Source organism: Perca flavescens, chromosome 21 (assembly GCF_004354835.1).
Source record: "Perca flavescens isolate YP-PL-M2 chromosome 21, PFLA_1.0, whole genome shotgun sequence".
Lineage (NCBI taxonomy): Eukaryota > Metazoa > Chordata > Actinopteri > Perciformes > Percidae > Perca > Perca flavescens.
Genome location: NC_041351.1, coordinates 24,675,489 through 24,699,160, shown reverse-complemented (window position 1 = coordinate 24,699,160; position 23,672 = coordinate 24,675,489).

The window sequence follows — 23,672 nt, the reverse complement described above, 5'->3', positions numbered from 1 at the left end:
AAATAGCCGTTCCTGCCTGCAGCAGCCAATCAAAGGGCAGAGTTCCCCCAGCAGAAAAAACAACGGATACCAGTCGCTCTTTTCATAACCGGTGATCCGAGACCTGTTAGTGGCCATGTAAAAACACACACACACACACACACACACACACACACACACACACATACAAACACACACACACACACACACACACACACACACACACACACACACAGGACTTTTAAGTGGGTACATAAAGAAACATGCTGTCAGCTCTGTGCAAGAGAATAAAAGTCTTCTTAACAATGAGAATTATAACTCCTCCCTTCGTCCTTGTCTGCATTCATGCATGTCTTCCCTTTTTTCCTATATCCCCCTCTGATCCCCCTCTTTTCTCCCATGTCCCCGTCTGCACCCCCTGAACTAAACCTCCTTCAGGCCTGTTTACACTGTCACCTCCGACTAGGACCAAAGCAAGGGCCAGTTACACCAAACAACGTTTCTAGTGATTCCACTGTCGCAGACAAATTTTCAATATCGGAATGAAATCATGAGAGTCTTGCTAGAGTTGGGGTGCGCTCACATTGTTTGGTGTACGGTGATGTGCAATGTATGGTGATCATAAAACTCAGTCTAAGTCAGTCTTTTTCCTGTCTTGACGTTCCGTCGGAATCAAACGTGATGCACTATGGTGTTGTAGGAGAAGACCACTTGTGGCAGGTAACATGACCAATCCCTCATCTTGGTGACCAGCAGGGTGCGTAAGAGATTGTGTAGGGTGCAGTTAAACCATTCACATTGGCTATTGCCTGCTGGGTGGTAGGGGGTGGTATAACTCTTCTCAATGCCATACATATTACAAAGCCGCTGGATGAGATTGCTCTCAATATTCCTGCCTTGGTCAGAGTGAATACGGCCAGGAACTCCAAACTTGCAAAACCACTTGTTGACCAACACCTTGGCCACTGTAGTAACTCGTTAGTCATGAGTTGGGACTGCTTGAATGTACTACTTGAGTGTAAAACATCTGTCATAACAAGGACATTCTCTATTCCGTTCTTGGATGGCTCCAGCATGGTGAAGTCAACAGCAAGTATTTCATTTAGGCGAGAAGCCAGTAAATGGCCCATGTAGGCTCGGGCAGCTGGTTGGTTGTCTTTAGCTACCTGACAGTGCTCACACTCCTGGCCAGTAGCACCGCTGACGGACCAAATCAGTCGTCCGTTCCACACCCTGATGCCCATGTTTGTCATGCAGCTGCTGCAGGACCTGACTCTTCAGCGATGTGGGTAGCACCAGCTGTAGAACCTCTCCTTACTCGGAGTGGCAGACTCGACAAAACAGCACCCTATCTTTTTCCACTATCTGGTCCCACTGTCTGATCAGCACCAAAACGTCCTTGGAGAGCTGCCGTCGTTCAGCTGCATCAGTGGCCTTCTTCTTGGTCCAAAATCTCAGTAACTCCTTGATGTGGACCCTTTAATGGCGGGCTTTATGTGAAACACATTTGACAAGGGAAAGCAGAGATGGTGGACTGAATAGCTTGAGTTGCCAAACTGCACCATTTTGCTGTGAGGATTGCTGTGTGATTTGCTGTGTTGCACCTAAGGTGAGTAGCTATGGTCCCCCTAAACACTCCTTAGTGTAGTCTGCTTATCCACAAGTGGCCTCTGCTTGGATTGTTTATAGATTATTTTGGGCTGAATTGTTATATTAAAATTGTTTTAACATTTCTATCAAGGCTTGTTTCTTGTTTCCTATGCTGTTTATTGGGACACAAATAGCATGGAGTGGACCACTTTGTTTTTGTTGTGGACGGCGTACCACCTCGTGGAGACTCTGAATGAGTTGCCCAACCCAGCGCATGTCCGATACAGCAGGGACTTTCTCTTGGAGTGGAGCAACTTTCAGGTCGGTAACCCTCCCTCGGATTTAATATTCCCCGATCTAAACTGTTTCACCGATCAATTGAGAGGGAAAGGAAAAGGGGAATTTACCGGTGAGCCACCCCGCAGGACCAGGAAGCGAGGAAAGCGAGGTGGCGTACTCCAAAGATTGAGAAAAAAATCTCTCTCCCGGATCCCTCTTCCTTTCTCTTATTCTGTCAAATGCCCAGTCACTTCGAAATAAAACTGATGAGCTGCAAGCCCATGTACGTTTTCAGCAGGAATTTAGAGATGCGTGTTTACTGGCGATTACAGAGACATGGCTTTCGGGAAGTGTCTTGGACTCGGATCTGGTTATTGATGGTTTTGGGGCAACTGTACACCTGGACCAAGACGCGAGTATTACTGGAATGTCACGAGGTGGGTGGTTTGCCTATATGTGAACCAAAGATATTGTAAAAATTTTCTTGTCAGAGAAAAGTTGTGCATTAAAGACGGTGAACTATTGTCAGTGTCCTTGCGCCCCCCATACTTGCCCCGGGAGTTTTCCCCAAATATTTGTGACAGTTGTGTATATCCATTCAAGAGCTAATGTGGATAAAGCCGCGGAGTCAATATTGCAAGTAACACAAAGATTGCAAGGAATATCGCCCGAAGCACCTGTCTTTGTCCTTGGTGATTTTAACCATTGTTCGCTGAAGAAATGTTTGAGAGACTTTTATCAATATGTTACGTGCCCGACCAGACAAAATAAGTCACTGGACCTGTGTTATGGTTCAATTAAAGGCGCATATAAAGTTCTTCCTCTTCCCCCGTGTCCAGCTCATCCCATCGTACCGCAAGGAGGGGTAAAACTCTCACTAAACGTGTTAAGAACTGGACTGAGGAAGCCATCCTGAACTTGCAGGGCTGTTTTGACTGCACCGATTGGGGCATGTTTAAGGAGTCCTGTACCAACATTAATGATCTTACAGACGTTGTCAGCTGCTATGCTTCTTACTGTGTTGATGATGTAATCCCTGATAAAACTGTACAGGTATACCCAAACAATAAGAAATGGGTAAGAAAATCACTTAAGTTGTTATTAAACAGAAAGAGGCAGGCATTTAGGGAAGGTAACTTCTTTTGAAAAAGAAAATAAGAAGTGAAATAAGGAGAGCAAAGCAGGGTTATAAAGAAAAAATAGAGAAAGATTTTGGTGGTAGAAACTTGCGTACAGCCTGGGATGGTATGAAAACTGTTATTGGCACCAGGAGTGAAAAGAATGTTAAGGTCGTGCTGGAAGGTTTTAGTTGTGACAGTCTACTTGCAACGGAGCTAAACAAGTTTTATTTGAGGTTTGATACCTCAAATTTTAAGAATGTCATTTTAGAACAGAAATCACATTTATCTGGAAATGGTTTTGTTCCTTTCTTTGATGAACAAGCTGTGGTCAATATGTTTAAACACTCTAGAGCTGGAAAAAGCCCCTGGGCCGGACAATATAGGCAGTTGCCTGCTCATTTCTTGTGCAGAGCAATTAGGTCCAATTTTTTATTATATTTTTCAGTTGTCTCTAGAGCAACAGAGAGTGCCGGACATATGGAAACAGTATACGGTCATTCCAGTAGCCAAACAAAATCATCCAAAAGCATTAAATGACTTTAGGCCGGTTGCTCTGACTCCTTAGTCATGAAGTGTTTTGAAAAACTGGTTAAAAAAGTTGTAGCAAGGGGTAGATGATGCCACTACCACTCTGTTAAATTTGCTATTTAAACATCTTGAAGGGAGTAAAACAGATGCAAGGATTTTATTTGTTGATTTTTCATCGGCTTTTAATACAATCCAACCACATATTTTAGTTGATAAGCTCTTAAAGAACTTTGACCTTGATTTTAATATTGTGGGATGGATTCTTGACTTTTTAACAGATAGAACTCAGAGATTAAGGGTTAATTGTTGCTTGTCGGAGATGTCATCGTCCACGGGGTGGACATGATTGCCGTAGCCAGCATAAAAATAGACTCATTTTAAAATTTGCAGATTATTCTGCTATCGTCAGTCTCCTCTCCAATGAGGAAAGTGATAATGGCCCTGTTTTGGATGATTTTGTGCGCTGGTGTGATAGGGCATTCCTTCAACTAAATGTAGAAAAGACAAAGGATATGCTGATTGATTTTAGGCGCAAGTCATTGATTCCACAGAACATTACCATCAAGGGGCAGAGGGAGACATACAAGTATCTAGGCGGTTTGATCGACAATAAGTTAAATTTTAATTCTAATGCTGAGATGCTTTGCAAAAAAGGCCAACAAAGACTGTTTTGTCTTCGCAAACTGTCAACATTTTGTGTCGATAAGACCCTTATGACCCTCTTTTATAAATCATACATTGAGTCTGTACTAACATTCTCAGTAATCTGATGGTATGGTAATCTCAGTGTCAAGGCCAAAACTGCTCTTTCCAATATAGTAAAGGTCAGCAATAAAATTATAGGTGTCCAGCAGTGTAGCCTCACTGACCTGTATAATAGACAGGTAGTTAGGAAGGCAAATGCAGTTATCTCTGATAGCTCCCATCCCCTTCATTCAGAGTTTCAGAGCTTACCTTCTGGGTCTCGGTTTAGATTACCTCCAGTAAAGAGCAATAGATATAAGCACTCATTCGTTCCGACAGCTATCTCTTTTCTAAACTCAGCCCGGAAGAGTAGAGAGACTATAACTATTAAATAGTGATGGGGATATTAAAATACGTATAGTATTGACTGATGGTGATGATGCTGTCGATGAAATGGTGATTATCACGGAAATTTTTATGGAAATGTTGCTATAATATTTTTAGGAGGAATATTGTTAGATGTTCCTTTTAACATATGGTTCCTTTAACATATGGTCATATTTATCTTCTTAATTTCTCTGTTGTTTAACCAGAGCTTGTAACATTAAGTATTTTTATGTAGTTTGTTCTTGCATTTGTGACTGTCCTGTGTTTATGTCTTGCTACAGAACCAATTGCCCTACGGGGACAAATAAAAGTCTAAACTAAATCATAACAAGAGTTCTCTCAAGAGGGTTCCCGGATAGCTCAGTTGGTAGGGTGGGTTCCCTGAGGTTTACTTCTAAATGCAGCAGGCCCAGGTTTAACTCCAACCTGTGGCATGTCATTCCCCCTTTCTCTTTCCCCTTATTTCTTCAGCTGTACTGTCAATAAAGGCCTAAAAATGCCCAAAAAAGTATCTTTAAAAAAAAAATAGTTATCTCAAGATACTTTACCGATAGAGTAGGTCTAGACCACACTATAATTTACAAAGACCCAACAATTCCAATAATTCCCCCAAGAGCAAGCATTTAGTGCAACAGTTGCGAGGAAAAACTTCCTTTTAGGCAGAAACCTCAAGAGGTGAGGAAAAACTTCCTTTTAGGCAGAAACCTTAAGAGGTGAGGAAAAACTTCCTTTTAGGCAGAAACCTTTGACAGAACCAGGCTCTTGGTGAGCGGGCGTCTGCCGGTGCCGATTGGGGGTATGATGAACAGTGGCAATTATAGTAGCAATAAAGATAATGGAACTTTGACTAGAAATAGTACCGTATTGGTCCGAATATAAGACTGTAAAGGTAAAAAAAAGTCTGTAAAGTTGGGGTCATCTTATAATCAGGGTCTAGACTTTCAGCTGTTCAAGTTGCAGAATGTAAGGGACGTCACCTGTTTTTACAGTCAATAGAGAAGTCAGCTATCAACTACGGAAATAAAATGATCTATAATGCATTTTATTTTGATGTTACAAACAGCTGGTTGAAAAAGCAGATTTTTAGACAGAGCCTCAAGGAGCGCCCGAAAGCACAGTAACATATGGTGGAGAGAGATATGGCGCTTACCCACTGCTAGTACCAGCTCTACTCTACTCGGCTCAACTTGACTCGGCCACGGTGCCCCGTCCTCCATTTTTCATTGCAGATTTAGTACCGCCTCATGCCTGAGACGAGCGTGGCTGGTCATTCTAACGCAACACACACACACAGAACATCGAAGGTGTCTTGTTTTTTACTCTCGGCAAGAAAAAAATTCTTTCAAAAGAAGCTGGAGGCAGAAAAAAAAAAACACCGCTGGCTACTACTTAAAAATGGCAGGTTTGTTCATCTAGCAATGATGATGCAGTGATTAGTGACAATTCTCTCTGACCAATCAGTAGTCTGCAGGTTTTCACGTCACCTTTTGGTATCGCCTCAGCTCGCTTGGAGGTTCGAAGGAGGTGATACTAAAAAAAGTACCTGTTAGCAGGTACCAGGGACTTTTTTTCGTAATGGAAAACCAAAAAAAGGCGAGTAGAGTCGTGGCGAGTCGAGCACGTACCATGTAATAGAAAAACGCCACAAGAGTGACTGAAGAGAGAGAGAGCCCAGCGGCGTTAGAACCATGCCGTGACTCAGAGAAATAAAACGTGTTTTCGCCGATTCATCACTAGGAGTGTAACTGCAGCAAGCATCTCAATATCACGTTATCCACATTCATAAATAGATGAAACTAATTTCATATCCAGCTACAAAAAGCCTGGAAGTCGGAAGTAGAACAGAAGTACAACGGGGTGTTGTCATGGAGATGTTACACCGTCTAAAAATGCAAACAGCCAGAGAAAATCTTACCACGGTCCTCAAAGCGACTGCTTCCAAGAGATTGACAGGAGAGTGTGTGATTACGTAACAGACACTTTCATCTAAAAAGATATTGAAATATTATTTTATTTAAAAGATGTTAAAAACAACAGCCTACCTTGTTTTCTTCAATGTGTTTTTATTAGAATTATTTTCAAGTACAAATTATTTTCTTTATGAAAACAATATTTGCTTTTATAAAGTATTTTTTTTAAAATGAGAGGGGGAGGGTCTGTGTGTGTGTGTGTGTGTGTGTGTGTGTGTGTGTCTGTCTGTCTGTCTGTCTGTCTGTCTGTCTGTCTGTCTGTCTGTCTGTCTGTGTGTGTGTGTGTGTGTGTGTCTTTGTGTGTGGACCATAGGCAGGCTGGGGGAACGCATATTAATGTTAAAAAATCTCATAAAGTGAAATTTTCATGCCATGGGACCTTTAAGCTAGCCCCTTTTTGTCTAGCCTTGACCTGACAATTTCTTGTCTTCTAGAAATAATCTTTGGAGGCTTTGAGAGTCTCCATTTTTCTTTGTCTCTGTACTGTTGTGATGAAGTGTCATATAGCTTTAGGATAGGTGTTTCGCTTAGGTTAAAATATTTTTCAACTTGTGCAAACTCGTCTTCACCTAAATTTACGCCAAATAGAGCAACTTGTCTTTCTGCTTCCTGTCTCATGTTAAGAGAGGGAATGGTGAGGCTTTGGCCAGAGATGCATTTCATACTGCTGAGCAATAAATGATGACAGAATACTGATAATCGCAGCAGTTTTTAAAAACTGATGTGCACTCATAGCTGTTGCTGGAGAAAGGAAATAGAAATAACATTTTCTCTCTTAAAGGGGTGATAGAATGCAAAACTGATTTTATCCTGTCATAGTTGAATAACAACAGTTCGGTGGGTAAATAGGACATACATAGAAGCTCAAAGTCCCATTGACACCCCTTTACTATGAAAATCTCATATTTTGAAACTGCCGCTGAAAACGAGCGAATCCCAACAAAGCTGGAAGTTGACGTCAACCTCCCAAAAACCGGAACCTTTGTAAGCCCATGGGTGTATTAAGAGAACGGTCACGCCCCAACATTTACATAGGCTACACAACTGACCTGACATCAGGTAGTCTTCTGAATCTAGATAGGTCACGCAGATCTCTGCTATTCCATTACAAAATTCACTTCTGAAACTTTTTTACGCGAGAAATCAACTATGTAAGGCTCAAATATGGGCCGTTTTACGAAAATGGATGGCTAATTGCAAATTTTGTCCAACTGTGTGTCGGAATTCAGCTGCCGGTGCTGCCTGTGTTGGTGCCTCGCCGCCCGACCTGCCTTCCTTCACACACCCCGACCTGCTCTGAGGTACTTGGAGCTCCGTCACGACTGGCAGCCCACAGCACTCCATACCCGCGCAAAGTCACCTGGTTTTGGATAATGGACTACTAAACGCCAGTGCTCTGACAGAGCTCCAGGGCCTGCAGCTCCCCTCTTCCTGCTAGCTAAATGCCCGGTGTGTGTGAGTGAGAGCACGATCGGCGAGCTTGTTACGCCAGCAATCTGATACCACAGGTTCCAGTTAATCTTTTAATGTGTGTAATTATAATGTGTTGAGTTATTTAAACAAACGATTGGGGAAATAAACGCCGCTTGTCCCTGAGTCTCATTGATAGAGCCTGCGGCTGGATGTAGCTCTATCAATGAGAGCTAGCTCCTCTTAGAATTCCTATGAAATTCACAAATATTCATTAACTTGAAATTGGACACCGTTGTTAGCTTTATAAGACCTTTAGGGAGATGTTGTATAAGTGGAAATTCAAACTGTAAATATACACAAATTTTACGGAAAATGAAGCTAACTATCCGTGATTTGTAGCTAGCTACACACAGCTAGGATTGAAGGGACAGTCATAGCTAACGAAACCCCCACTGTTCACAAAAATTCATTAACTTGAAATCGGACACCGTTGTTAGCTATATAAGACATTTAGGGAGATGTTGTATAAGTGGCGTGACGAAATTCAAACTGTAAATATAAACAAATTACGCTGAAAATGAAGCTAACTATCCGTGATTTGTAGCTAGCTACACATAGCTAGGATTGAAGGGACAGTCATAGCTAACGAAACCCCCACTGTTCACAAAAATTCATTAACTTGAAATCGGACACCGTTGTTAGCTTTATAAGACATTTAGGGAGATGTTGTATAAGTGGCGTGACGAAATTCAAACTGTAAATATAAACAAATTACGCTGAAAATGAAGCTAACTATCCGTGATTTGTAGCTAGCTACACATAGCTAGGATTGAAGGGACAGTCATAGCTAACGAAACACCCACTGTTCACAAAAATTCATTAACTTGAAATCGGACACCGTTATTAGCTTTATAAGACATTTAGGGAGATGTTGTATAAGTGGCGTGACGAAATTCAAACTGTAAATATAAACAAATTATGCTGAAAATGAAGCTACATAGCTAGGATTGAAGGGACAGTCATAGCTAATGAAACCCCCACTGTTCACAAAAAGTCATTACCTGTGTCTCAAACCGCACACTTCTGTCAGTATACTGCTAATGTGCACTGACTACTTACTGCCGTAGTGCCCGCTTTCGATGGTTAGTGTTGTCCCAAACGGAACACTTACGTTAAAACACTTACCGGAAATGACGAGCGGTCGGCTCGCCCCGCCGCCTCTGAAAATCTGACAAAAATCTCTTAAACTGACCTTTGTTGATCTGAAATGAAGACAGATTCAGCAACTGCATGGCCTATTTCTCGCTTAAAATGTTTTCAGAAACACGTTTTGGTGAACCATTTTCGTAAAAAACGAGATAGTATTCTGAACGAGCCACCATTATGCTCTGTTGTAAAATCCGGGAGCAGCCAGAACCACGTGACGCGTTGGTCCAATCAGCTGCCGGTCGACGTCCCTGCCTCCTCCCTTTTCCGCTGCGTAGTCAAGGTGGCGCCCGTTTAGTGCGCGTAGTGTCCATCGTTCCACACTTAACTTTTTGACTGTTTTTAGAGGGTCATCCGGGTACTTTCAGTGCACTGACTTTTTCGTTATCTCCACTATATACTTAAAACTAAGTGTTTGAAGTGTGCAAGTAGGCGGTTTGAGACACAGCCACCGTTGTTAGCTTTATAAGACATTTAGGGAGATGTTGTATAAGTGGCGTGATGAAATTAAAACTGTAAATATAGCTACTCTAGTTATGCCGGCAGCTGACAGCCAGCCTAGAGTAACTGGAACTGTGGTAAGAGATTGCTGGTGTAACAAGCTCGCTGACCGCGCTATCACTCTCACACACGGGCCATTTAGCTAGCAGGAAGAGGGGAGCTGCAGGCCGGGGTCTGTGGAGGAAGGCAGGCCGGGCAGTGAGGCAGCAACACAGGCAGCACCGGCAGCTGAACTCCGACACACAGTTGGACAAAATTTGCAATTAGCCATCCATTTTCGTAAAACGGCCCATATTTGAGCCTTACATAGTTGATTTCTCGCTTAAAAAAGTCTCAGAAGTGAATTTAATAACGTAATAGCCCGACAAACAATGTATAACTTTGCAGTGAGACCTGCTATCGAGTCTCCCATGTGTTTCTATGTAGTTTGCTCAAACCAATCAGCGCCTAGCTCATTCTGAATATTCATGAGCATACCATATTTGGAAGAAAAGCTCTTGTTCCAAATACATGGGTTTCTCGGCAACGTCTTCACTGCTTGCGCACGCAACTGGGGGGCAGAAAGAAGACGTGTTTTGTGTAGCTAGCTAGCTAGTAGCGGCATAGCGTAAGTCAAAATGCCAAGGAGTTGTTGCGTAGTTAATTGTACAAACAGAGCCAGTGATGGGTGCCTGATGTTTAACATACCTAGGGGGAAGCATGCTTTTGCCAAAAACCGGCAGAGGTTATGGCTTCAAGCCATAAGAGGGGCAGATTGGGGTCATATGCAAGAGTCAGGCTCCCATTGTATCAATCAGAAAAGTTGCAGCTTGTGGTTGTTCAGCTAAGTGATATCTACCTGTCAGGGTTGTGGTACTCGAGTCCGGACCATAGACAATTAAAGGTCCGGACTCGAGACAAGTTTAGGCAGCTAGCTAAAGCTACGCCGATGTTTTGCTAACGTTAGCGCAACAGTGTTAGCCTAGCCTACTAGGTAAATATTACGACTGCCTTCGGAGTTTACTATATCGATATAGTAAACTCCGAAGGCAGTTGTCTGCGTCCACGTTGCCAACATAGGACCTGTGGCGTTAGTGCTCCTTTTGTACATAACTTTATTGAATGAAATATTAAGCTTCGCTCCTCTGAAATGGGTGAGTTTTTGTTACGTTACATACAAAGCTAACTGGCTATAGTTAGCCTACATTAGCTAGTGGACATTAGCTAACGTTGCCGAGACAGTGGCAGTAGAGCTTCGGCGAGCTAACCAAGACAGTGTTGTCGCCTTCTCGCCCACAATCAACCTCTGCTGCGAAAAACAATCAACCTGCAGTGATGTTTTGAAACTAACATATTGTACCTTTTCCCAGAAATCCTGGCCATTAATTTAAGACATAAACCAACCATAAGGGTATACTCAGGAGTAACCCTGCTGCTAACACGGGCTATTACATTAGCCTAAAATGATAATTATAGCCATACATATATATCACAGTAACACTGCAAAATTAAAGACCGACAAACAGATCCAACTAAAATCATGTTTTATTGAATCAGCAGTTATATACAAACAATACGGAAAGCTTAAAGGAATACGCCACCGGAATGCATGTCGAAATTCTAGCAGCGATGTTTTCCCCATTGGAATGAATGGCAAACAGATCTATAGCTAACTTATTAAACTATAATTGGTGCTTGGTTAGCAATTTTCTCTGAGAACGTTTTGCCAGTTTTTTTGCCATTGCTGGTCACTTTGCGTCTGGCTCCATGTCCTCTCTTTGACCTAGCTTCTGCCTTCAAACTTGATTTTTGGTAGATGTCGAAGACCATGTCTGTTCTACTGTATTTCACAGAGTACGCCTCCATTTTGGGGAGAACCTCAAATGAAGCATAGTGGTCAAATGTTTTTGGCGACAAGTTTGACAGGCAACAAGCGGGCGCAATCCCGTGAAACTTGCGTTCGTGCTTGTCACACGCAAACGAACGCCCGCTGTAAGAGTTGAATTGGGTTGAACTTTTCCCTACGCAAGCAACATGCCGTGCATTCCACTTGATGACAATTGTTCTGCCTCTTTCTGTTGTTTCTATTGTTGTTTTATTCTTTATCTTTATTTATTGCTGCTTTTAAATGTCTTATGTATCCCTGTACGGTGTCCTTGAGTGCCGAGAAAGGCGCCTTTAAATAAAATGTATTATTATTATTATTATTAAAGCCCTTTATACCCAATAGGCTATGGGGAAATGCTCACTGTTGCAGCAGCGAGGGATAGGGATAGCTTCCTTTACGACAACTTTTAACATGTACAAGCTAAACATGAGAAACGGCTTTTCAAATCCAACTTAAAAAGTATTGGATAGTTTGAATATAAGTAAAAAAAAATGTTTTATTGTGGTAAATGGATGCACATCTAGTAATCAAATAATAGGTAGATGCTGAGCACACATGTTGCTGTGATTTTAGCAAGGTGTTAACAATCACATTGTTGTAGGCTAAACATATAAATACTGCGGTGAACCTGTGCGTAATGCTGCATGATGGAATGGAAGAATCAGGAGAAAAAGAGACTTCAGGGACCTTGACAATGACTGGCTCATATGCCGATTTAAATTCCCTAATATAGCTGTAATAGTAATATAGCTGCGCTCTTGGATTTATGTACTGAATTTGTACCGTGCCATCCCGGTCCAAATACAGGTCCTCGCCACTCTGGGTGAAACCGGCTGTTTCCAGAGGGAAATGGCTGACAGCTAAGTGTTAATTATATATAATCTTCAACTTCATCACTAAGACTTGTTTGGATATAATATATAGTTATGTTAAATCTTATTATATACGTCTGGTATATCGAGGCTGTCCCCGAGTACCGTAATGCCTGCTGATTTGGAAGATTTTATTAATAAAGGTAGTCTATAGATCCGGTTTCCCTACACTGTGCGACAACAGGCCGACATTATAATTCAATTGGCAGCAATTCTCGAGCGTCTGAGAGGTTTTTTTTGTTTGTTTTTTTTCTCCGCCAGTTGTCATGATTCGGCATGTTTCGGTGTAACGAAAGAACAACTGCAAGGGTCATTAACATACTTATCAGCATTCACGAGGTGCTTTACATTGAGTATTTATGGTTAGAAATGGGCATGTACAGTTCCATGTACAGAACATTGATTACAGGTGCGCTTACACACGGTTTTATAAATCTGACTTTTTTTCGGCGTACACCAATTTGGGCTTTTGGGCGCACGTACACTTATAGTAAGGATCCCCCTGGTCATTTTGTTTCCACTTGTCCTGTACGCCCAAAGGGGCGGCTTGTCACAATAGGTGTGGGGGTACTGAGGAGCCACAAACTAGCCACTAATCCATCCCCTTTGAAAACAAGTTTGCAAGTTCAGGCCTCTTTGTGTATTGGAAGTTTGGCGCTCTCTTCTGGCTCTCATTGATTCAGGTGCAGAGGATAATCTCCTGGATGAGTGGTTAGCAGTACTGTTGGGATGGAATCTGGAGCCCTTGGAAAAATCCATCCCAGTGTAGTATAAATTATTATTATTGGCCATCTTCCTCACCACTAGTGACAGGCTTCTTTTTTGTTTCTGAGAAGGATAAGACTGCAGTGGCCGTTTGTCAACAAACAAAAGAAAATTAAACTTAAATCAACTTTAAACGACAACTTCTAGCACCATGGGCAGGTGATGTACGCAGGCAAAAAATGAAAATCAAATTCAAGACTGGATTCAGAGTTTGTGGCTGGTTTATTTAATCCAACTGAGCAAACAGTAGCAGCCTACAGCATCTCTCACACTGGTAAAAAACCATGTGCCCATCGCCCAGGTGCATGCAATCCACATTCTACTTCCTACCTATATTAACGTTTACCTGTGCCCACTACTGCCCTCAGGTGACTACGTCAAATATTGTAGTTATTAAACTAACCATAAATAAAGACTAAACATAAACATAAAACCCAATTAACTAAACAAACTAAAGAATATCACCAAATATATTACCAATATAAACAAAATCATAATAATAAACAAATTAATTAACAAATTACCTATACTGAAAACAAACTAATGTAGCTCCAACAAGACCCTTAGACCTTGCATTGATTTTTGTGGCCTGACTAACATAACCACAAGCGTTTCCAAAAGAGGGCAAATACAGGTATAGCAGCCATGGGTAGTATAAGAAAAATAGTGTTTTTTGAACATTAAAGCATGTAGACATGTTCTAGTAGTAACACAAAATACAAGTGTGAACCAGAAAATGCTATATAATAGGTCAGTTTTAATATGACAGGGCAACAGCAAACATACAAGCAAAGACAAAAGAGCAAATGTTACATAAGTAAACAGTGGATACATGGATTATTACAATCCCTTAGCCACACCCTGGGGGGAAAGCTGGCTGTAGGGCGTCATGCTATGTCGCCCCTTCACCCATCCTGAACAGCCCTCTGTTACATACACATCACTTTGTTACAACATTAGGTCACCCCCGCCAGGAAACGAAAAAAGGAGAGGGAAGTACCTGACAGAGAGAAGATAAATAAATACATAAATATGTGTGTGTGTGTGTGTGTGTGTGTGTGTGTGTGTGTGTGTGTGTGTGTGTGTGTGTGTGTGTGTGTAATGACATTATATATAATATAATATATAATGGTGATTTGACAGAGTGAAGGTGCAATGGGAGTAAAGTATATATATGAAATGATTAATTAACTAGTTAATACTAATTAATAATATAAATAGTAACAACAGTAACAATAATTACAAAGTCACTAACAACATTAATATTCATCCTAAAAGTAATAATAGCAATAATAAGGAATAGAAAAATGAATAGAATTTTTCTAAAATGATATATTTGTAATGATGCATTTCTTTGTATGTCCAAGAGGAAATAAAGAAGAAATTAAATTAAAATGAAAAAGAATCATGAATGAAGAAATAAGACCTTATTGGGAGAGAAACTCAGTCGAATCCACTATCCATTGTCCATAGAACCCCCAAAAAATTATCTTAAAAAAAACAATAATAATAAAATATATATATACAAACACACACAACTAAACATGTTGATAATAGCTAGATTATAATATTAATAAAGTAAAAATATGAAACGATTAATAATAATAATAATAAGGAATAGAAAAATAAATATATTTTTTAAAAACAACAGATGCACAAACAAAAAATAGCAAGTGTGTGTGTGTGTGTGTGTGTGTGTGTGTGTGTGTGTGTGTGTGTGTGTGTGTGTGTGTGTGTGTGTGTGTGTGTGTATTGGAAAGAAAAAAGAGACTATTTGAAAGAAAAGGGTTGTTATGGTATATATCAGGAATAAAGATGACAGTTGTGAATGTAATTCCGGGAGTAGAGCAGTTGTTATCTGTCTTCTTTGGGTCCAGATTTGTTGATCGCCAATTACCAGATTGTCAAAACCATTTTTCAAATAGCCTGTAAAACAGGGACTTGAGGGGATTAAATCAGATCTATAATGTGTGACTGAACACAACATATTTAAATTTCAGTAAGCATGTGTGTGCACAAGTGTGTTTTATCTTTGAGCACATCTTATGTAAGGTTACTCTAGGCCACCCAGGGGTCACACAGATATGATCCTCTAGAAGTTGTAGTAGCTTCTGCAGGCACACACGCAAGCTTATTTGTCTTTGTTAGGCAGGGTGCTGAGAGGCTTGCTTCCCTACATTGATGTTTTTTCTTCCTTTTACAGAAAAACCCAATCATATTATTTGAAAATCCTCTACCTCTTTTCAAGACTTGCTGGATTAGAACAGGGTGGCCTAAGGAGGCCAAGGAGGTGAGGAGCTGAACTGGGGTCAAGGGATCCAGCGATGACAGGCTTTAGAAATCCCTACTCGCCTGGTGCCCCTTCTGTTTCATTAGCCACCCCCTCCTCTCTTTAGCAGCCCCTCTAATTTAGATGAGGAGTAGGTAGAGGGTGGGGGGTAGGGTTGTGACTGTTTGTGTGTGTGTGTGTGTTCAAGTTTTTTTGCTTGTATGTGGGTTTTCTCCCAGCCATGCAGGATTGCAGTGATGCAACTCCTTCTTTTCTTCCCCTAAAATAGCAGCAGATCTAATGACCCCACTCTTATTGCACAGTGTCAATATTGTTGCATTTGGATTCCCATAACTCTTATATAATATGCACAAAGAGGGATGGCTCATCAGAAATCAATGCGTTGGAGATTAGCAACTTGGCCTAAACGCTAATATCATGTTGCAGTCACCGTCTCTATTATTCTGCAATTTGGTTGAAATCTATGTGAGTCAAATTTCTTTCTTGGGGCATCTCTTCTTTTGAAGTTACTGCTTTGTCAATTGTCTATAATTTCTGTTTGCAATAATTTCAACAATAAATCCTGCAATATAGAATGTGATACAGCAGATAAATTGAACGCAGCTTTCTTTTACTGTATTTAGAATAGAAACTTACTAAATAGAATAAAACAGAATGAGAGGACAGGTTTGTTAAAACAGAAAAACATATTTTATGTGATACCAACTGCATAACCATCACCACAACGCCACAAGAACCAGAAAGAACTAGTGTTGACCAGAGGCGATAAGGGAAAAAAGAGAAACGCAACAACATTGTGATTTCACGCGTTTCTGTATCAGAAAAACTTTTCAACAGACACCACATCCCTGTGTTTTTTAAACCCAAGAACACACAGACAGATACTGGTCCACCCCAAAAACTGCACACCCATCACAAGAAAAGCAATCTAGTATGATATATAGTCCCTCCAGGATTTCGTGATATCTCGATCGCAACAATTCACGCAAATTCAACCAATCGCCGTGAATTTGGGGCGACTCGCAATTTTGACCGCAACTTTTCTACAAATTTGACCAATAACCGGAGTTTTCTGCTACTGCTTCTGCGACTTCAACCAATCCCAGCAGTCCCACGTACCAGACTCTGAGGTAGTGATGGTCAAAGGAAGCTTCGCGAACCACCTTTATTTTCTGAGCTCACTAGATGGCGCTCTCTGTTCAACAAAGGGTTGAAAACACAGTGAATTGCCATTCCTTTAACCTTTTTCTTTGAACAGAAAGTGCCATCTAGTGAGCTCAGAAAATAAAGACAGTGGATTGTGAAGCTTCATCTGACCATCACTACTCTGAGGTGTACTCTGAGAGCCACTGACCAAGCAGGAGTGGGAACAGGTTGACATAACACACATACATCGCCAAATTAATTTTCTTGTTTCTGATATGAAGACGAGACGTGTGTGACTTGAACATCTTACATTTACCAACAAAACACACAGCGAAAAACCGTGCAAAACATTTCAGACCGTCCTGCCAACCTGTATACATTTTAACATCAATGTACACTGTAACGTGTTTTCACTCTAAAGTCGCTGAAAACTTTAAATCCTGTTGGCTCTCAGCTGCTCAGATCCCCCGGCAACTGACGCGTGCATAAACACACATGGTGGATGCGGGAAAAACCGGAGATGAGATTTACAGGATGACCTAAATTGAGGACAGCTACGCTCGTTATTGTAAGACGTCCTATGAAGGTATAAATATCAATATGTTATTAAACTCCACCAATTTTACACAAAAGTCAGTTTACTAGTCACGAGCAGCACTACTCAGCCTGTAAAAAGTCTGTTGTATAATGTAGAAGAACTTCAATAAAAGCTTCAATAAAAGCTAGTCAGTAGACTGAGTTTTTGTATTTGTCAAAAACATATAAATATGAAACTAGATGTTGTTTACTACACTAAAACTAATTCATATCCAGTCTTTGAATTCACACATTGCACATGCATATTCACATAACCACTATAACAATAAAAACACAGGGTTCTTAATGTTTCAAAGTAACAGGCCCAGATTACACACTTCTTTTTCAATGGATAATAAAATAACACTTTACTTGTTTGTGTGTGTCATCTAAAGTAAGTAAGTGCGGCAATAAAGCCAACACATCAGCCTAGCACCTGACATTGAACATTGAGTTACCACCCAATATATTGATTGATAATGGGAAAACAATCCATAGAGAGACTCCAACTTTATTCACATCTCCAGTTAGACCCAAACCGATCAATAAGGGATCTGACATGCTGACATTCTAACAAAGAGCTGTTACTACTGGTCAAAATCAATTTCCAAAAAGAAACAATAAATTCTGCATTCATCAAATTAATCCAGATCTTTATTTCAGGATTTGTGCTTTAATTTGGCTTTGGTTGCATTTGCACATAAAGGATTTTGCCTGGCCAACTGTAATAGTTGCCTCAACTTTCCACTAAATTTAAATCTCTATTCGACATCCATTGGTAACATAATTGTATCTGTGGTCCCTCTTGATTTGAGGGTCATGAGAAACATCATAATGCTTTTCTGTCTAAAAGCAAGAACATTGAAGGATTATGGTAACTGTAACTGGTTGTGCAGTCTTATCCCGTGGAGGCTGTTGCATGTCTGTAAGAAAGTGAAGGGATATGAGAAGCAGTGCTTGCTGGAATTTATAAGAGATTAAGGCAAATTTACCCTTTAAGATTAAAAATGTGTAATCTTAAACCAAACAACAGTGAAGGATTATCAAAGCTTCTATGACTAAAAAAGATGACATGTGATGGTAAGATTATACTTTGAAAGAATAGTTTAATCCTGCACAGTGTGCTCTGGTTGACAGGTTGTCTTCTACTTCAGTGTGCAGTGTGCAGGCAATGGAAAAAAGATTTTTTCGGAATCCAATATTTAAGAATAACACTGTGTCTTCCTACCCTAAAAAATGTTTGAATGTTAATTCAGCATTTGAATCAGCAGATATTGTAATATTAGTCCATAAATTGATCAATGGTAGAACTGAACCGTCTGGAAAAAAAAAGTTTGCCACAAGGACTGTGTATTTTGGTGTCCTTACAAATTGTATTTACTCATCTATTTTCTTCATATAGTAAAAATAGTGGCTTACATATGCTTAAACCTAGTGTTGTTTTTGGCAGCCTGTTTTCATTTTAGTTTTAGTCTAGTCTTTGTGTCAAGCTGTCATTTTAGTTTTTATTAGATTTAGTCACATTCATACTCTTTTTAGTTTCAGTTTTCAGTTTTCAGTCGACTAAAAGTCTGAGCATTTTAATCTTAGTCAGAATTATCCATGACTATTTTTGTCTAGTTTTAGTCGACGAAATGTTTGAATGTTAATTCAGCATTTGAATTAAGTCTTCTGGTAGCTTTGCCAAGAGAAATCTCAATCATTCCGAATCTTACAGAGACAGAGAGCGTAGGTATATGTAAGGAGATAACATAGGCACAGGCTAATTATTGCTAACTAAAATGCTAGTTAACATTAGTAATTAAACCTAAACAGCTCATGTAAGTCGAAACTGCCTGCAAGCTTCTCCTGTACTATACCATAATTCCTCTACTATGCGACAGTAAGTCGCTTGGTTATGACACAATCGTTAGCATATTTTTACAAAATCGCCTGCTACGGAGCAATAACGTGAGATACAAGGTAATGGAGCCTTTTATACATTGTCGTGTTTCTTTAGAAATAAACAATGGACAAATAGAGTCTTTAAACGCTTCAGACGTAAAGTTATTCGCTGTCAAAGTGACGTCAAAATGAATAGCAATCAATGGAATGCTAATGGGAGGTGATCGTTTTGTAGCATCAAAATGGCGCCATAGGAGGTTCGAGTTCTGAAGCGAAGCTTACCCCCTTGCTCAGAACTGCGGCCGCCTTGATCTCGTGAGATTATCGTTGCCCACGTGTGCATGACGTCAGAGCAAGTCGGGATCAAGTCGGACACAAATCTAACCGGGTGGCGATCGCCGGTGCTCGATTCTGCGCAGACCTGGCTCATCTCGAATGGGCCTAATGTGGGGCTTGAGGAAGTGATGTTGAAGTGCGACCTGATGCAGCACCTGAAGTGAGACACAGGAAACAGAAATACTGCAAAAGAATAATAATAATAACGCGACTAAATGAGAGAAAATAACGTTGTAACATTTTGTCTCGTCTTGTTTTGGTAAACGAAAATGAAGAGACATTTTAGAATAGCTTTAATTTTTGGAAACCACGTTTAGTCTCGTTTTTATCCGTCAACAATATTGCTTTATACATTTAATTATAGTCATCGTCACATGACCAGCAATTACCTTGCGTCTCGTCTCATTTTCGTCACGTGATAAAGGTTTGTTGACGACTATATTTAGACATAATTTTCGTTGACGAAAGCAACACTACTTGAACCTATTTTTTAATTAACTGAAATTATATTTCATTTTTCTCTGAAAAGCAGCGTATCTCATCCCATAATATAGTATTCACACAATAATTGTTGGTCAATGTAAAAAAAATGATTAAGGAGGCAGTGAAAATTATAATCAAATTTATCCCCTTGCCACTCCGATGGCCCGCCAGCATGCCTGGCCGACTTTTGGTCTTTCAGAGTTGTAGCAGGCACTAGAGGTGGAGTGAAGATATCAAAGTATCATATAAAACTAGAAGATCTTTACTGAGGGAATCCTGTGGTAGCAACCATGTAATGCTAGCTTGTCAGGAAGGGGGCTGACTAATACTATAAAGTTAGACTAAAGTGTGGAGAGGGATTTTTAAAGGTGTCCAGTGACCTCTCACCTCAAGATATCTACAGTGAGGAAAATAAGTATTTGAACACCCTGCTGTTTTGCAAGTTCTCCCACTTGGAAATCATGGAGGGGTCTGAAATTGTCATCGTAGGTGCATGTCCACTGTGAGAGACATAATCTAAAAAATAAAATCCAGAAATCACAATATATGATTTTTTAACTATTTATTTGTATGATTCAGCTGCAAATAAGTATTTGAACACCTGTCTATCAGCTAGAATTCTGACCCTCAAAGACCTGTTAGTCTGACTTTAAAATGTCCACCTTCACTCCATTTATTATCCTAAATTAGATGCACCTGTTTGAGGTCGTTAGCTGCATAAAGACACCTGTCCACCCCATACAATCAATAAGAATCCAACTACTAACATGGCCAAGACCAAAGAGCTGTCCAAAGACACTAGAGACAAAATTGTACACCACCACAAGGCTGGAAAGGGCTACGGGGAAATTGCCAAGCAGCTGGGTGAAAAAAGGTCCACTGTTGTAGTGATGGCCGAACGGAGCCTTGTGAAGCCTCTGAAGCTTCTTCCTGATTGTATCGCAAAATGATCCGAAGCATCAAAGCATTGAAGACAACACAGTGACATCTGCTGGTCAGCAGAAATGACAGCGGCTATGAACTCGACACAGACAAACGAAGCTTATAACATGAACATAGGAGAGACAGAATGGACACATGAACTTGAATTAAATGACATGAACATGACATGACTGAATTAAAAATATAAAGCCTGTGTTTGAACGTTTGAATATAACATTATAATATAATGATATAAACTACTGTGATCAGGATTTGAGGATGTTTAAATACGGCTAAATATGGATTAAATAAACAGCAGCAACAATGCCACCTTCTACCGCTACGTATAATTGCATACAGGTGTATGTAGGTAGGCTAATTGATAAGTTAATCAAATGCAAGCCACTCATATACCCCGCGATGTTCCAGTAAATTGTAACGGGCCATTGGTAAGCACGTAGCGACATGAAGCGAAGTTTGTGAATGCTTAGCCTACTACACGTGCCTTTTTAATAGTTTTTCTCGTCTCGCAACATAGCCTACGTTGGAGGAAAGGCAACGTTGATGCCTGAGGTATGATTCCCACTACTGTTACATATGGAGCAGGTGTATCATGCTTATTATAGCTGTATGACACACGTGTCTAGTTTATTCCGTAATAATTCTTGCAACAAAGTTGTTTTACTACAATTATTGCTGAGTAACCTAGACACGTGGCAACACGTTTTGAGCAGTAACCAAATATAGAATGCAGTTGCAGCAGAGGCATAGGCTATATACAGGGTTGCTAAAATTCAGAAAGCATAAAGGGGTTTGTGGAAAGTACTTGTGATACAGGTGTATGTGAAATACAAGAGGTTGTTTGTGTGTAAGTGCTTGTGTACAAAGGAGGTTTGGGGAAGGTGCTTGTGCAGTAACAGGGATTGTGAATGACAGTTTGGGTAATGCTTATTGTGTACTTGTTTTCCTTTCCAGATTTTTATTGAGAAACAAAATGTGTTCGACGGTGCTGGGTTTGAGGCGGGTTCGTCGGCTGCTGACTACTTCCCCAGCCTTGGAGAAGACCCTCTCACATGGCACTGAGGATGCTGGAGTGCACAGATAGCGCATGGCTATTTGAGAGACGTGGAAAGACAAGGCGGTGCCTTTCCCAGTATTTAAGAGGGTCCTCTGACCTAGGCAAATGTGGGTCTTTCAAATACCTGTAAGCAGAAGGAAAATACAATTTATGTCATAATTCTTCTTATGTCTGTAGGGAAACCAACAATCCCAACAATTTACCTCTGGACCTCGGCAATGGCACTTGCTGTTGCGTTGGAACCACGTTGTATGCCAACGTGGCTGTCAAGCAGGCCCCAGAGATTGTCTTCCTGCTCTGAAGACTCCTGTGAGGATGGTGGTGGTGGTGGTGGTGATGTTGATGGTGGTGGAATGATGTTTGCACATTCACTGGTGAGTCTCTCCACTGCAGCCTGAAACGACTTTGCACTGCAGAACCCCATCTCCTTGTACCTGGGGGTCCAAAAGATTTTCCACACTGAGAGCAGTCATTTTTGCGACAATGCCAAATTTATCATTGAGTACCTACTTTACCTGGGGTCCACAAGTGTTGCCACACTGAGAGCAGTCAGTTTTTCAACAATGGCAAACTTGTCATTTAGAGTGCTTTGCACATTACTGGCCAGTTTCTTCGCCAATGGGTTTGCCATTGTTGTACACAGTCTGCCAGTACGATGTCTTAACATCTTCACCATCGGAATGACTTTGAAGCCAGACACTCGTTGTTCTTCAGACAGTTCGACAGTGGCCAGGTGGAATGGCTTCAGAACCAGCAGACACTGCTGGATGGACTCGTATTCTTCTGCTGAAAAGGGAGTGATGTCATTAGTTAGATTAGCCAAAGTTGCTCCCAAAGGCTCTCGCAGGTCATGGATCCTCTGCAGCATGGCATAGGTGCTATTCCACCTTGTGTCCACTTCTTGGATTGGCTTCAGCAGAGGTCTACCCATCTGTAGCTGGATTTTGCACAGTTTTTCATTGGCAGTTGTGCTGCATTTAAAAAGATGCACAATGCGGCGTGCACGAGACCGCATTTCTTCCAGCTCAGGGGTTAGAGCAAGGGATGGCTTCACCACAAGGTTTAAAACATGTGCGAAACAGGGGACATGGCGGAGATGTAACTGATTAGCACAATCATGTTTGACGCACAGTCGGTCACCAAGTTTGTTACCTTCCCTGTAATTCCCCAGTCTGTCATAAGGGCTGACTTTGCTTCAGCGATGTTAGCTGCTGTGTGCGTGTCAGGGAACTTCCTCACTCCTAAAAGCACAGTGGAAAGCTTGGCCTCTGCTGTGACATAGTGGCACGTTACTGCCAAGTAGGCATCCATGTTTATAGATGTCCACATGTCTGCAGTCAGGCTTACTGTGGATGCCTTCCCGAGCTCAGCCACAGCCTTCTCCTTGGTGTCCTCATATTTTTTCTGCAGCATTGCCTTCAAGGTCTTCCTCCCAGGGATAACATATGTGGGATCCAGGAGATTAACAAAGGCCTTGAACCCTGCATTCTCCACACTGCTCAGTGGCTGGGCATCCACCACCACCATCTCCAGCAAGGCTTCATCCAGCTCCATTTTCCTGGACACTGTCACACAAGAAGCATCATTTGAATGACAATATTAATTCAGTAATTATTCATTACTTCATTATTATGCAGCAAATGTATATGTTTATAAAATATATATATCTGACAGTTGCTTTTTGTGTGTTTGCATGTTTTAAATGTGAATTCTGAGCCTTAACAAATAATACATTCTGCCAGTGTTTGGGACAAACAACGTAGCCATGAAGTAGGCCTAGCATAATGTTTGAAGAA